The sequence below is a fragment of the Equus quagga genome, chromosome 13, assembly GCF_021613505.1.
Source record: "Equus quagga isolate Etosha38 chromosome 13, UCLA_HA_Equagga_1.0, whole genome shotgun sequence".
In the NCBI taxonomy this organism is placed as follows: domain Eukaryota; kingdom Metazoa; phylum Chordata; class Mammalia; order Perissodactyla; family Equidae; genus Equus; species Equus quagga.
The window spans coordinates 104,733,859-104,749,595 of NC_060279.1; the positions used below are offsets into that span (position 1 = coordinate 104,733,859).

The 15,737-nt window shown below is 40.5% G+C and overlaps 1 non-coding gene across 1 annotated transcript; it reads left to right on the forward strand.

Annotated features, from left to right (window-relative positions):
• The first annotated feature begins 7,138 nt into the window (after positions 1-7,138).
• On the forward strand, positions 7,139-7,244 carry LOC124251608 (U6 spliceosomal RNA). The gene has a single exon (XR_006891802.1). It is a non-coding gene; the product is annotated as a U6 spliceosomal RNA (small nuclear RNA).
• The last annotated feature ends 8,493 nt before the right edge of the window (positions 7,245-15,737 follow it).

Genomic DNA, 15,737 nt, shown 5'->3' on the forward strand with positions numbered 1-15,737 from the left:
TGTCCCAGATCAGAGTTTCTCAACTCTGGCTGTGCGTTCAAATTGCCCGGAGGACTCTGAAAAAATGCTGATGCCCCAACCACTATGCCTATCTCCCCAGAGCTACCTTCTTGGGTGAGACAGGGACATTTCTTTTTTAAATAAAAGCTCACCAGGTGATTCAAATGTGCAGTCTTGGTTAGCAACCATTGTCTAGAAGATAAGAGAGGCTGGGAGCCAAAGCACAGGTGGAGCAATTGGCCTTCGGCGTGAGGAAAGCTGCTCACTGCAACACAAAGGAAGGAGGAAGACAGAAACATGCAGGTAAGTCTGAGGTTTGAGGGTGGAGTGTTCAGGTGAGTCCCCTTAGTTGGTTTACATGTTTAGTGATCCTGTAATTCTTAGACTTGCTAACCCAACATTGTCAGACAAGAAGAGCGAGGGAGAATGACAGTGGAGGACCTGCATGGTGACACGGTGGTTGAGTTGGGACAGGTAACTAGATCTTCTGGATCCTGTCACACCATGACATCGTGTCTAATGGGACCTCATCTCCCCAACCCAATGGATGAGCAGCTGGGTTTGGGGTGCGTTTGCGGGGGAGGCAGTTAGTGTGTTTGTCAGCATTTTGGAATTTTCTCCTTTGGCAAATTCCTGTGCTTTGGACCCTAATTCACTTCAAAGTGGCAAGGATTGATGAAGGCTGACAGATGGGCTTCTCTGAGAGAACACAATGACATCTGATCGCCCTCTCTTCATGTTGGTTTAACATGACATTAATAATTTGCACTCAACTAATACTAGAGTCTGAGGGTAGCGGACTTCGGGGGGTGTAATAAGATAGACTGACGTGTGCTACCTGCATGTTTGTCTTTTGAGAATAAGGGATGACATTTCACCGAAATTCCAACACAAGCAGAACACCGTCGGTTGCATTTTACTTTTCTTGCTTAACAATTTAGAAACAGACTTCTCCGAACTTTTGAAATTATTGATTAGCATGGTTGAAGAGCTTATTTCCAAGGGATCCAAACCCAAAGTTACTGATCCGAACCCAAGTACGACTTTCCAGCTGCCTTTCACTAAAGAATTGTCCATTTATTTTCATTGTTGGGAAGAGAGCCGTGAAACCGCGTACCTGAGGCGGGTGAGTTTCTCGAGACATTTCTAACTCTCTGCTGAGAGATCCTCTACCCTGGGCCATGGAGTCGGAGACTCCAGAGAGGGTGCTGACAGGGCCTGGGGACAAGATGAGATGGGAGGCACTTGTGCTGACAAAAATATTGAGCAGTTTTAGCACTTGCTATTTCAAGCGTATGAACCGGCTGGAACTTACACACAGAACAAATCAAAATTTAGCGAAAATTTAATAAATTTTCAAATCAGAGAAGTCTTTAAACTATTCATAAAGAGGTAAACTATTGTATCTGCCTATGAAAGAGAGGTGGTACTGCCATTCACCTGGGAACTATTTCAGTAATAAATTCGGGTGAGATTCCATCTGGCTTTCTTATCTGTTCTCTTTCTATGGGGTAGTGTTGCAGATGCAAGGAAATGTGGCTGGAGAAAAAAAATGCACATGGAGCTCTATCAGACTGGAGTTTGCCGTTTCATTCTCTTGGCAGGTTAGCGGCTGCAAAATAAGATTGTGGGGTCTTGGTTGGGGGGTCCATTTTGAGGACTGCAACTAATAAGCAGGAGTTTGCCAAAAAGAGGGTTATCAGCTAAGATTTAAAAATTTTACTGATGTATCATTAACGTAGAGTGAAATGCACAGATCCTTAAATATGAAGTTTGATCAGTTTTGAAAAATGTGCACATCCACATCCGTATCAAAATATAGAGCATTTACGCACTCCAGAAAGTTCCTCCATGACCCTTCCGAATCAATTCTTGCTGCCTCTCTCCAGAGATGAGCACAGCTCTGATTTCTATCACCATAGACTAGTTTCACTTGTTTCATAAAGTGGCCTCATGCAATAGGCATTCTTTTCCTCAGAATAATGCTTTAAAAATTCTTCCATATTGTTGCATGTATTAATAGTTTATTCTTTCATTGCTGAGTGGTACACTATTGTATGAAAATACCACAATTTATCCTATTGTTGATGGATATTTGAGTTGTTTTTTTGCTGCCATTAACATTGTTGTGCAAGTCTTTTTGTGGATATATATTTTTATTTCTCTTAGGTAAATACCAAGGAGTGGAATCCTGGGTCATGAGGTAAGCGTGTGTGTAATTTTGTAAGAAACTGGCAAATGAGTTTCCAAAGTAGCTATACCACTTTGCTCTACCCCCATCAGTGTGTGAGAGTTGCAGGTGCTCCGCAGCCTCAGCAACGTTTGATGTGGTCATTTTAACTTGAACCTGTCTGGAGTTTGAAGTGGTATCTCACTAGGGTTGTAGTGTGTATGTCCCTGGTGACTATCAATGTTGAGCACTGTGCTATGTGCATATGGGCCATCCATGTATGTTCCTTTATGAAGTACGTGTTCGAGTCTTTTGCCCAATAGTATTGGGATACCTTATTATTGCATCACAGGACTTCTTTATATTTCTAAATACAAGTAAGTTGCCATATTTCTCCCAGTTTTGGCTTGCCTATTCATTTATTTATCAATATCTTTTGATGAGCAAAGATTTATAATTTTGATGGAATTAAATTTAATGTTTTGTGGTTGTTGCTAAGAAATCTTTGCCTGCCCTGAAATCATGAAGATATTCTCCTCTCTTTTCTTCTAGGAGATCTACACTTTTAGCTTTCAGGTTTAGGTCTGCAGTTTACGTTGAGCTAATTACTGTCTGTGGTGCCTGGTAGGAATTAAAGATCATTTTTTTCCATACTGATATTAACGTGGTTCAGAACTTCTTGTTGAAAAGGCTATTATTTCCCCATTGAATTACTTTGGTGCATTTGTCAAACATTTATTGACTCTCTAGGTGTGGATGTATTTCTAGATTCTTTCATCCTGATCCATCGATCTCTTTGTCTTTCCTTATACCAAAAGCACGGTATCTCTTTTACTATCACTTCATAACAAGTCTTAAAAGCTTTTGTTTTTCTTTCTCAAAATTACTTTGTCTCTAACAGATGTATTTTTACATAATTTTTAGATTCAGCTTTTCAATTTGGATTCTTTGATTTAGTTTGGTGCAGAATTGAATGAAAAGATCAGTTTGGGAAGAATTGACATCTTGGAAGTATTGAGATTTTCAATCCAAAATGTAGGTATAACTCTTTATTTGTTTATATATTTAAAAATGTCTCTCGATGGTATGTAGTTGTTAGGGTAAATTTCTTGCACATCTTTTGCTAAATTTGTCTCTAAGCATTTTGTTTTTTGAGTGCTATTTTTAAATTGTTTAATCCAATTTTGTATTGCTGATAGGTAGAAATACAACTGTATTTTGTACATTCTCCTCGTGTATTGTCACATTACTAAATTCACTTCTTAGCTCAAGTAGTATTTATTTTTTGTGATCGCCTCAGGATTGTTTCCATATATAACAATGTTATCTGTGAAGACGGAGTTTTCCACCCTCCTTTCCAGTTGTTACGCCTTTTCCTTTTCTGTTATGCCTCTGCCTTACTGAATGGGCTAGGCCTCCCAGTACAGTGAGAGCAGACATCCTTACCTTCTTCCTGATCTTAGGTGGAAATCTATGGGTGGTTCATCATTAAGAAGGTTTTCAGCTGTAAGTTTTCTGTAGACGTTCGTTATCAGATTCAGGAAGTTTCCTATTATTTCTGTTTTGCTGGAAACAGGTGGTGTTAAATTTTATCAAAGGACTTTGCTCCAGGTCTTTTAGAAACATCGTGTGATAGTTCTGTTTTATTTTTTAATGTGGTGGATAACAATTGGTTTTCAAATGTTAAACCAGCCCTGCATTTTGGGGATAATCTCATTTGTTTGAGATGTATTATATTTTTTACATATTGCTGGATTAAATTTTCTAATACTTTGGAAAGGATTTTATTATCTATGTTAATGAGGGGTATTGGTCTGTACTGTTCTTATAATGTCCTCGTCTGATTTTGGTAAGAGGATTATACAATAATATGGGAAATGTTTCCTCCTCCTCTACTCTTTTGAAAGAGTTTGTGAAAGGTCAATATTATTTATTCTATTATTATTTGAGAGAACTTACTAGTGAAGCCATATGGTTATGGAGCTTTCTTTGTGGGAAGATTTTTTATGATGAATGTAATTTCTTTAACATATAGGACAAATTATATGTTCTACTTTTCTTGGATGTAGCTGTATGATTGTCTTTCACATAATATTTCCATTTCATCCAAATTGTCAAATTTATTGGCATAATATCCCTGTATTATCCTTTTCAAGTCTGTAGGATCTATAGTAATGACTCCTGTTTCACTTCTGATATTGGTAATTTGTGACTTATTTTTCCTTGATTGGTCTTGCTAGGAGGTTAGCAGTTTATCATTTCAAAAAAGTAATCTATTTTACTGATTTTCTTTGATATTTTTATTATTTCCTTATTTCTCTTTACTTTTGGTTTAATTTGTCCTTTTTCTAGACTTTTCAGTTTAACAGATTTTTGATTTTAAACCTTTTCAATTTTCTAATATAAGCAATTAAAGCTATAAAATTACCTCAAGTACTGCTTAGCTGTATCTCATAAATTTTAAAATGTTGTGTTTTTATTATTATTTAATTTAAAATGCTTTATAATTTACACTGTGATCGCATCTTTGATCCATGGCATGTTTAGAATATTTTGTTGTTTCCAAATACTGTGGAGTTTTAAAAAATATATTTTATGTTTTTTAATTTCTAATTTAATTCTAATAATTTAATTCTGTTATATTCAGAGAAATGCTCTGTATAATTTCAATGTATGATATTTATTGAGTCTTCTTTAATCTCTCAACAGACAGTCTATTTTGGTGAATTTTCCATGTGCACTTGAAATTAATAGCATTTTTCTGTTGGCTGTCGTGTTTTATACAGCTCAGGTTAAATTGGTTGGCAATATTCAAATATTCCATTTTCTTAAAGTTGTTTTCTTTTTTTTTTCTTTTGGTTCTACTTGTTCTGTCCACTACTGGAGAGAGAAATGTCTTCAGTTACAATTCTAAATTTGTCTGTTTTTCCCATTAGTTTGTCTGTTTTTGATTCACGTATTTTGAAGATCTGTTGTTATGTACAAGTTTATTCAGGATGTCTTCTTCATGAATTGCCCCTTTGTCCCTATGAAATGCTTATCTTTAGGAATATTTTTATCTTGAATTCTCCTTTCTCTGATTTAATAGCTGCATCACCACTCTCATTGTTTACACATCTTTTTTTATCCTTTACTTTTAACTTATCTGTGTCTTTATATTTAAAGGGTGCTTCTTGTAGACACGATATAGTTTAGTCTTAAGTTTTCAGTCTAACATTAATGACATTTAGTATTATTACTGATATTGTTGGGTTTCAGTCTACTATCATATTTATTTTCTATTTTCTTATTGTTCTGTTTCTTTTTTCTCTTGGACTAATTGAAAATTTTTAGTATTTCAATATTTTATCCTCTATTTCTTATGTCTGGCTTTAGTAGTTAGTAGTTTTGCTGGTTTTAGTAGTTAATGTGCTTCCACTAATTGCCCTCCCATCCTTTCTGCTATTGTTGTCATACGTTTTACTTCTACACATGTTGAAACTTCACAACACAGTATTATTTTCTTTCTTCCAATAATCAAATGTTATTTAAGGAAACTAAAAATGAGGAAAATATATTTTATATATAATTCACATATCTGCTGTTTCTAAACTTCTCCATTCCTTCCTGCAGTCTTGGCTTTCCATCTTGTATCAATTTCCTTCAGTCTGAAGAAATTCCTTAAGCATTTCTTGTGTAACAGTTCAGCTGGTGATGATTCTCTCACTTTTGTTTACCTGAAAAGGTCTGTATTTTATTTTAAATTTTGAAGAGTATTTTCACTGGATGTATAATTCTAGGTTGAAATTTTTTTTTCCAGCATTTTAAAGGTATTATTCCATTGTCTTCTGACTTGCAATATTTCTGATGAGAGGTAAACTATCATTCTCATGTTTGTTTCTCTCACAGAGAGAGAATCTTTTCCTCTTCGCTTTCTTTTAAGATTTATCTCTTTTTATGGGTTTCCAGAAGTTACAATAGAATGTTCATTGGTATAACTTTCTTTCATTTTGTCCTACTGGAAGATCATTGAGCTTCTTGGATCTGTGGGTCTGTATTTTTTGACTTACTTTAAAAAATTCTCAGCAATTATTCCTTCAAATATTTTTCTCTGTCTAATATTTTTCTCATCTTCTTCTGGGGCTCCAGTTCCACATATTTTAGAATACTCAATATATTGAGTAACAAGTCACTGAGGGTCTTTTCATTACCCATGACAGCAACACCATATCCCGTGTAATTACTATAGAAAGTTCAATGGGTGCATAGTATTGAATTGTATGAGTGTGTAATAATTTACTTATTGTGATAGGTGCTTTGATATAGAGCCCAGAATCTCTGCCTCCTGGTATTCACACTCTTATGTAATCCCTTCCCCTTGAGTGTGGGCTGGACCTAGCAATTTGCTTCTAATGAATAGAAAATAACAAAATTAATGGAACTCACCTCTGAGATTAGGTAACACAAGACTCCTAGCACTTTCTTACACTGTCTCTGCTTGCTCATTATGATGAAGCAAGCTGCATATGGAGAGGCCCACACAGCAACAGACTGAGGGTAGGCTCTTACCAACAACCAAAGAGGGACTGAGGCCCTTTGCCAAGAGCCTGCAAGGAGCTGAATCCTGTCAACAAACGCATGAGTGAGCTGAACACAGATCCTTCCCCAGTTGAACTTTCAAGAGTTAAATCTCAGCTTCAGCTGCCACCTGAGAGCAGTCTTATGACAGACTCCCATTTAGAGAACCCAGATAAGCAAGACAGATGTCATAGACATTGTGACATAATACATGTTGCTGTTTTAAGTTGCTAAGTTTTGGGGTACTTTGTTACACACTAATACATTCTTCCTGTCTACTATTTTTGGACCCCCCCCTCCATTTTATTTGTTGTTATAAATAATGCTGCACTAAATAGCCTTGGACATGTAAGTTCATCTTCAGAAATGAGTTTCCATGAGTCAAACTGAAGAATCAAAGTATGAGCAGTGCTCCCTTTGGTGATGGATATAACAAAAATTTGACACGATACAGAGAAGATTAACATGGCCCCTGGATAAGGATGACATGTGAATTCATGAAGTGTTCCATATTTTTCACAAATGATTAAAAGCTGTTCAACAAAAGAAGGATAGCCTTTTTGACAAATCGTGCTAGACTGATGGATATCCACAGGCAAGAGAATGAAACTCAATTTAAACCTCATGCCTTACACAAAAATTGATTCAAAATGGGTTATAGAATTAAATTTAAAACATAAAACTATAAAACCTTTAGGAAAAAAGAAAAAACTTCACTTTGGCATGTAGGGTTAGGCACAGATTTCTTAGACTTGATATCAAAAGCACAACCTATAAAAGAACAAATTGATAAATAGGACTCATCAAAGTTAAAACCTTTTCCTCTCTGAAAATCCAGGTGAAGAAGATACAATACAAGCAACAAATTGGGAAGAAATATTTGCAAGCCACACATCCAACAAAGGACTAGTATCTAGATATATAAAGAACACTTAAAACTCAATAGTAAACAAAAAAAAATTCAATTAGAAAATAGGCAAAAGACACAATTATATTTTTCACTGAAGATGATGTGCAGATGGCAAATAAGCCTGTGAAAAGATTCAATATTATGAGACGTCAGGGAAATGCAAATTCAAGCCATGATATGATATCAATATATGTGGATCAGATTTGTGAAAGTAAACAACAGTGGCCTTACCAAATGCTGATGAGGATGCAGAGAAGCTGGAGCACTAATATCCTGTTGATAGAATGTGAAATGATGCAGTTACCCTTGAAGACAATTTGGCAGTTTCTTATAAAACTGAACATGGAATTGACAAATGATCCCAAAATTCTTCTCTCGGACATTTATCCCAGAGAAATGAGAGCTATGTTCATACAAGCAGCTGTATGTGAATGTTTATAGTGGCTTTATGCACAATAGCCCCAAACTAGAAACAGTCCATATATCCTATAGTGGGTGAATGATTAAACTGTGGTATATATATATATATACATGGAATACTACTCAGCAATAAAAAGGAGAGAACTATTTATACATGCAATAATTGGACGAACCTCCAGGGAACTATCCCGAGTGGAAAAAAATCCAATCTCCAAGTGGTACATAGCATGTGACTTTTTTGTGTAACATTTAAAAAATGACAAAATGTTATAAATGCAGGAGTTAGAGACAAAGGGTGGGGAATGGGAGAGAGGAGGGTATGATTGTAAAAGGGCAATATGAGGGATTCTTGTAGTGATGGGCCTGTTCTACATCTTGACTGGTGGTAAATATATGAACCTATACATGTGATTGGCTTTGCTAGAACCAAATGCACACACGTGCACAAATGAGCACAAGTAAAAGTGGGGACATCTGAATGAGATCGGTGGACTATATCAATGCCATTATCTTTGCTGTGATATTGTGCTGTAGGTTTTTATTTATTTTTTATTAATAATTAATTTATTTATTATTATATTCAATTAATTAATTAATCATTTGAGGAAGATTAGCCCTGAGCTAACATCTGTGCCCATCTTCCTCTACTTTATATGTGGGGCGCCTGCCACAGGATAGTCTGACAAGCGGTGCATAGGTCTGCTCCCGGGGTCTGAACCAGCGAGCTCTGGGCCGCCAAAGCGGAACATGCGAACTTAAACACTGTGCCACTGGGCCGGGCCCTATTGTGCTGTAGTTTTGCCCGATGTTACCACTGGTGGAAAATAGGAAAATGGTAAATGGGATCTCTCTGTATTATTTCTTTCAACTGAATGTAAATCTATAATTATCTGGACACAAATTTCAATTTTAAAATAGAATGAGTGTTCTTATAATTTTAACTATATTGATGAACTTTACTCTAGGAAGAGCACAATCATTTATAATTCTCCTCACCATATAGGGGAGCTAGTTAACCCACATTCTCACTGTGATGGCTCTATTGATCCTTGGCCCATGCCAATATGACAGGAAATTCCATGCAACCAACATTAAGCAGGGTAAAGAGAGTTGTTTTACACTGATAAAAAAATTCACTTCAACAGGAGTATATAAGAATTACATAATTCTCGAATAATTAATTAATTTTTAATTCCTTGTACAACATGGCATAGACACATATCAGATAAAAACCCACGATAATAATGTGGCCTTCTCCTCTCAGAAATTAACAGATCAGGCAGATAATAGCAGTAGAGAAAATTTTAAAATACTACTGACAAAGTTGATTCTATCTCTAAATCTACATATGTCTGTATCCATATAATTGTGTCAAACAAAAATATACACTTTTCAAGTATGTGTGTGATGTTAAGAATTAAACACAACTTGTGGCTTTAAAAAACCTAAAGAATAAAAGTCATTCAAGCCAAATTATCAGACCAATTATAGTAAAAGTAGTAAAAAGAAAATTTTATGCAAAAGTTCAAGCTAATTACAATTTAAAAATACTTTTCTAGATATCTGTACATTAAAAAGTGAATCAAAGCTAACCTTTTGTACCATTTATAAATACTAAAAATTGAAAATAAGTGATTGAATCATTCTATTAAAAAGGCTAGAAAAAATGAAAAAAACAAAAAGCAAAACAACTGTGGTGGATGCAAAAATGGCCACAAATTCCTCCCCTCCCAGCAGCCAGCCTCTTGATGGTGCCCTCCCACACTGACTCTGCTCTTGGCCATGGGACTGGCTGTAGCCACTGGGACAGTGGAAAACATGTTGCAGGCAGATACTTGAAAAGCACACTGGGGCCTCACTCTCTTGTTGTGACCACCATGTGAAGAAACCAGGGCTGGGCTGCTGCCTGATGAGAGCCATGTGGACCAGTCCCTCTGGCCCCCAGCCATATGACCAAGGCCATCTCACCCTTCCAACCCACCAGCCTGCTCACTGGCTGATCACCGACGCGTGAGGGAGCCTCGCGGTGGTGAGCCGAGCCAGCCTGCACTAGAAGCACCACACAGACAACCCACAGAAGCAGGGGCTAAACAGACGGGGGTTGTTTCGAAGCCACTAAGTTTGGGGTGGTTTGTTACACAGCGAAAACTGCGACTCGAAAACTTGAGGTTAAGAAAAAGAGGCAGTTGTCACACGAAGTCACAAGTTGTGTCCTTGCTCTTCCCTCATCTGTGCTAATGCAGTCGAGTACTATTCAAACAGTCTTTAATGGGATGTGGAGGGCTGCAGAATTTTAAGAAGGTGTCTGGAGTCAGACTCAGAGCAGGGAGAATTCCCCAGCCTGGCTCTCCTTACAAGCATCATCTCTTCTCTCTGCCCTCACGTGTAGCATTCACTCTGGTGGCTTCTATGTCAGTTTTCTACACCAGGTAATGGGCCACTTCATCTGAAACCAGGAGAATCTATGTGGGGATGGTCAGAGGTCCTACAGCCTCGCTGGCTGGTCAGGGCTCTGCACTCAGTGCAGCGGGTCCTATGACAAGTGGACATAAGGTTGAATGGTGGAAGAAGCAGCCCGTGCAGTCAGGAGCTGGACTGAACCAAGAGTCAGTCCACGGACCCGAAGGCCAAGCAGCACATGCTAAGGTAACTAGGATCATCCTACGGACGATTCTTCCATTTTCCCCAGGCCTGGAGCAAACGTGTGCAGAAGAACCCAGAGTCATCTGCAGACAGGGCTGCTGAGCTGGCTGGTTCGTCTCAAGCCATCTGAAGGGAAGTCAAGGATTTCTGCAGGGACTTGTTCCTCCACAGGTGCTCCTGCAGCATCGTAAACAAGATGGAAGGGACAAGCTACATCTGTCTGTTCGCAATTAAAAAAACCCTTAAGAACAGACAAGATGGTGCAGAGGCGCCACATCTGTCGCAGCGGGACCAGCAGTTTTTATTTGGCTTTGTTTGTGCAGCTGAGAGGCGGACCTGGGGGAGGGCATGGCGCTGGCTTTCCGAGTGCCAGCAGCACCAGGACAATTAGAGCCGTGCCTGGCCCTGCAGGATCAAGAGCTATACTGTCCCTTTCTGAGGGGGCTGGTGACCTCTCCCTGGCCTGTGATGACCAGTGTCCCAGGGCACCGTCATTCCTGCCTTCATGTTGTGCATGTGCGTAAGAGACTGGTAAAGACCCCAGGAATCTGAAAAGACGATGATGCATGCAAAATTCAAAATAAAATTGTATTTTCCAAAAATGACAATTTGAATGTAATTTGGAATGAACATTTCTTCGTTCTTGCTTTTAGGATCTGGAAGTTCTGGATAAGCTCACCAAAACTGAGTTTTCCTCCTTGGTTGGGGCCCTGGCTCTGTCTTCCCTCTGCCTGCTGGGCTTGCAGTCCTGCGTGGCCTAGCCACCCATAAACGGAGGCCCCAGGGTGCAAGACCTCAGCCTGCTTCAGTTTTGTGTCCCCGTCCCTGAGGAGGTCAGGAACACCATAGCCCTCAAGTTGTTCACCCATAGTCACTCAGTGATCAGTAAATCCAATTCTAGAAGATTTCTAGAGATTCGTCAAAATGGTCAGTCTCTCTTGTGAGGTCTTTGGCTTCTTCAAATATCTGTCTTTGTGCATCTCTGTGCTGTGGGCATTAAGAGATGACCCATATGATGAAGTACGCTGTCAGCATTGGCCAACTTTTAGTTTTTTGAGTACTATATTGACTTTGAGTGAAAAGATTTAGAAATCAGTATGGACGATTGTAAAAAAAAATAAACAAATAGAACAAATAAACAAACAAGCAACAATCTAGAATTTCATTGGGCAGGTTGGGCGGGCATGCTTCTGTCGCCTGGAGAGGGCCGTGTGTGCGCTGCCTCACCTCTCCCAGGAGGAGCCTCCCTTCCCTTTGCCAACCTTGGTTCTTCTCCTTCCGAGCTGTGTTGTCAGACCTGAACAGTGGCTTCTTCTCGTGGCTTCTCCTCCAGCTTCCAACCAGCTGAATGACTCTGGGGACCAAGTGAATGTTTTCTGTGTTTTCATGGGGGGCCATTTTCAGCCTGGCGTAGACTGGGAGGGCATGAGTGCAGGAAGCTTCAAGGATGCTTGTCCCAAACTGAATGCTGGCATTGTCAAGATGGTCCCTGTCGATCTGCCCACGAGAAGAGGAAAGATGGCACCTTCCCTTAGCTTTGAGCTGAGATTGTCTTTGTTCTATGAGACTGCAGGAGCCCAGACCCGTGATGCCTATCGAAAAATCTAACCATATCAAAAGAAAACCTTTGCTCTATAAACGAGATTAGCTATCTCCCAATTTTGGTGTATAAATTGGCTCTCGATTTAGACTTCCTCCTCTGCAGTACTCCTTCATTACAAACCATCATTGCATCAGGATAACATTGGAAAAAAGAAAAGCAACACAACAAAATACTTAATTTCATTAATCTGTTTAGCAATACCAATATAATGAGGCGTAATATTGATTTTCTTACTTAGGATTTAGAATCTCTACTTCTTTCCACAGAATTAAATGCTTCAAACTGATATTCCACCTCTTTACAGTCGCATCTTTAATTTAGTTGTTATAATTAGGCATTAACGGGTGTCAGTAGGATAGCCAGTTAGAGACCATTCTGTTCTGCTTGTCTTGATTATCACAGTTTAGATGTAAAGTAAATTAGAATGAAAGACTATACAGTCCAATTACAGATAAAAGCAGCAAACTGCACTGTTGTAATTAGATGCCAGGACTATTTTTCTCAGATTTTGTATCTCTGAGGGCCCTTCTTGTAGCTACTTGGCTGAAGCCCCTGCTGAAAGATTTCAGAAGGATCCGAGTTGTTGCAGCCATATTGTCTTTCCCGAAACTCCAACTTCTGATTGGGCTTTCTTCCTGGGAGCCGTTCTCAGCCGAGCCCGTGAGGACTTGCTGTGGCGTCTCTCCCTTGGGCTCCGGGCTCTGCGGGCCTCCCTGCCTGTCACGGCCTGCGAAGCAGAGGGAATTTGTTGAGATGGGTGCGAGGGTCAGTTTCTTTGTGTGTCTGTCCGGCTGCTCCTGTCCCTCATCCTAGCCTGCCTTCTTCTTTTCTCCGCCTCCTCTTCCACATTGATCTCAAATCTTGGGTATTGCCCTGCCTTTTGGGCTCAGAATGGTGGTCAATACCATGCTTTCAACCTGGTGTGAAATTTTCTAGAAATGGGATATGCTAGGTGGTGCCTTCCTGTAAGTGCTGCTTATCTTTGAATAGAAAACTGACCGAGGGCAGCCACATGTAGCCGCTGAAGAACGACTTGGAGGAAGCATGAGCTATCCATTCATTTAATGCTTATTGACTGCCCGCCCTGCCAGTGCCAGGCGTGAGGCTGGACAATGGGTTCACAGACACACACCTGCTGGGGGTGGGGAACTTGATGCCTGTTGAATGTAGGGCAGCCATGTAGTAGATAATTATAACGGATGAGATGATGAAAGCTCCGCGTCCCATGAGGAACAGAGCAGGGACACCCATCCCATATGAGAGATGAGAAGTCCCCTCTCCCCTTAGGCTGTGATGCCCAAGTTATTTTGGAGGATGAGAGGAATTATTATTTAGCTGGGTGGAGAAGTAGCAGGGAGGAAGTTCCGGAAATAATATCATCTTTAAGTCGAAGACGGCTAAAGTGTGGTGGGAAATGAAATAGCCAGGGCCAGGCCGTGAAGGACCTCGTGAGCTAAGCTAAAGGAGATGACTCAGGATCTGTCGTGGGAAACAGTTCCCAGGGACCTCCCTGCACTGGAGTAGACTTCCCAGGCCTCAGGCCTATTGAAGTCCTGACCAAGACTAATGTCTCTGATCTCTATTTCCACGAGATTACTTTGAATTTACCCCAGGGCTCCCAATGGGAAAGAGCCTCCCCAAGCCTTGGCTTGTGGGGCTGTTAGTGGGACCCACGCTGTCTTGATAGGGTGTAGAGGCTCAGCTAATGACTTGTTAGCTTGGAGGGGTGGGAATAGTAAGGGAGACCTGTCACTGCAGAGGGCATAAATGGTTACTGTGTACCCAGATAACGCCCCTTATGAGAAGAGCCAAACCCCAAACCAAAAAACACTGCTTAGCCCTGGAGTACTTCTGGTTTCCAGGCCTGGTGTGAAATTTCTAGGGATCAGAGCCACCCAAGATGTGACGGGCTAAGAATCAACGAGCTTCTTGTCACTGGACACATTCCTTGACAGGCTAGATACCATTAGCAAGGACCCACATGGTGAAGCGAGGAGATGGCCCAGAGGAGCCTCTGCTGGGCCTCGTTTCTCACACATGGGTACCCAGCATTGCTGGACGCATGCGCAAAAGCTGTGGCTATTTCCATCCACCAAGCATTCTCTGCGAGGGGAGGGGTGCCCACAGGGACTGCACACGCATACGCCAGAGAAGCCGAATCTTCACCCTCTTGGCGATTCACGTATCTGATATTTCCTGGTGTATTTTGTGAAGCGCTCCTCCATGAGAGTGAGGTGGCCGCTCTGGACGCCCCCAGGCTGGGCACGCAGGAATCCACGTATTTCTCAATGTGTATTCTGAGCCATTCAGCCCCCTATTTCCTTGCTATGAAATTCATTGGTCTGTCTTCCTGCAAATTTGTGCTGGAGACACTCCTACTCCAGTGGTGCTAACGGGGAATCCATGATACACGTGCTTAAGTCACGCAGTTTCAGGTACTCAGCAAATGAGAAGAAAGGGGTCTGAAGAACTTGAATAGTGTGGTGACCTCTCCGCCACTCAGAAGGCTTGTGATCTGAGGAGTGGGCTTGGGCTGTGTCTGATCTTCACTTACATAGGTCTCAGGTCCGTGTGCCTTTCGGTAAGCCCTTGCAGCACTGTCAGGAGATTATTGGGTTTAAAGGGCTGTGTTTTTTGTGCAATATGCCCTTTAAACATAAAGCATAAACTTCAGCTAGTAGTCTCCTATAGAAGCAGGAATCTGTGCCAAAAACTGAAGACTAATAGAGAGATGAATGTCACTTTCCAACTTGGTCCTTACCAAAGGATCTCAAGGCTAATTTGACTATATAGGATTTTAGCCATGAGTAGTGACCTTGGGACTTAACAGCCATGAAAGACACAATTCCACTTTTGTGAACATCAGTCCTCAAGGCATCTGGATCATCTCGAGTCTGTCCTCTGTGGTGACATCAGCCAACTTTTCTGGTTTCTGTGCTGGTATGATCAAAGTCTTATCCTCCATGCTAAAATGACCCTTCAGAGGAAAGCATCACCATGCTGTCCAATCACGTCACAGCTGTGAGATGTTTTTAAAGTGAGCTGTCCCATCTGGGAAAGGAGGATGGTGTTGGACCATGTGTGAGCTCTCTACGCACGGGGGTGCACTGAGTTTCCTGACTTCCGGTCAAGCTCTGCGCCCCGCTAAGGAGGCAGTTAGTCACATTTAGTCATCCGGACTGGTACTGTGAAGACCCACGTGTCACCCCTCCTCCACTCCCCAACCTCAGCATGTGTGTGTGCACACATACACACACGCACACACTGGGTATCCAACAAAAACCAAAACCAGAAGGAATCTTATTCCTACAGATATTGTAGGAGAGACCTACTGTTAATTTAGGAAGATTCCTATTTTCCATGATGAATTATTTTCCTGGAGATCATTTAAGGTGTGATCCAAGCGTATATTTTTTCACGACCAAACAGATCTG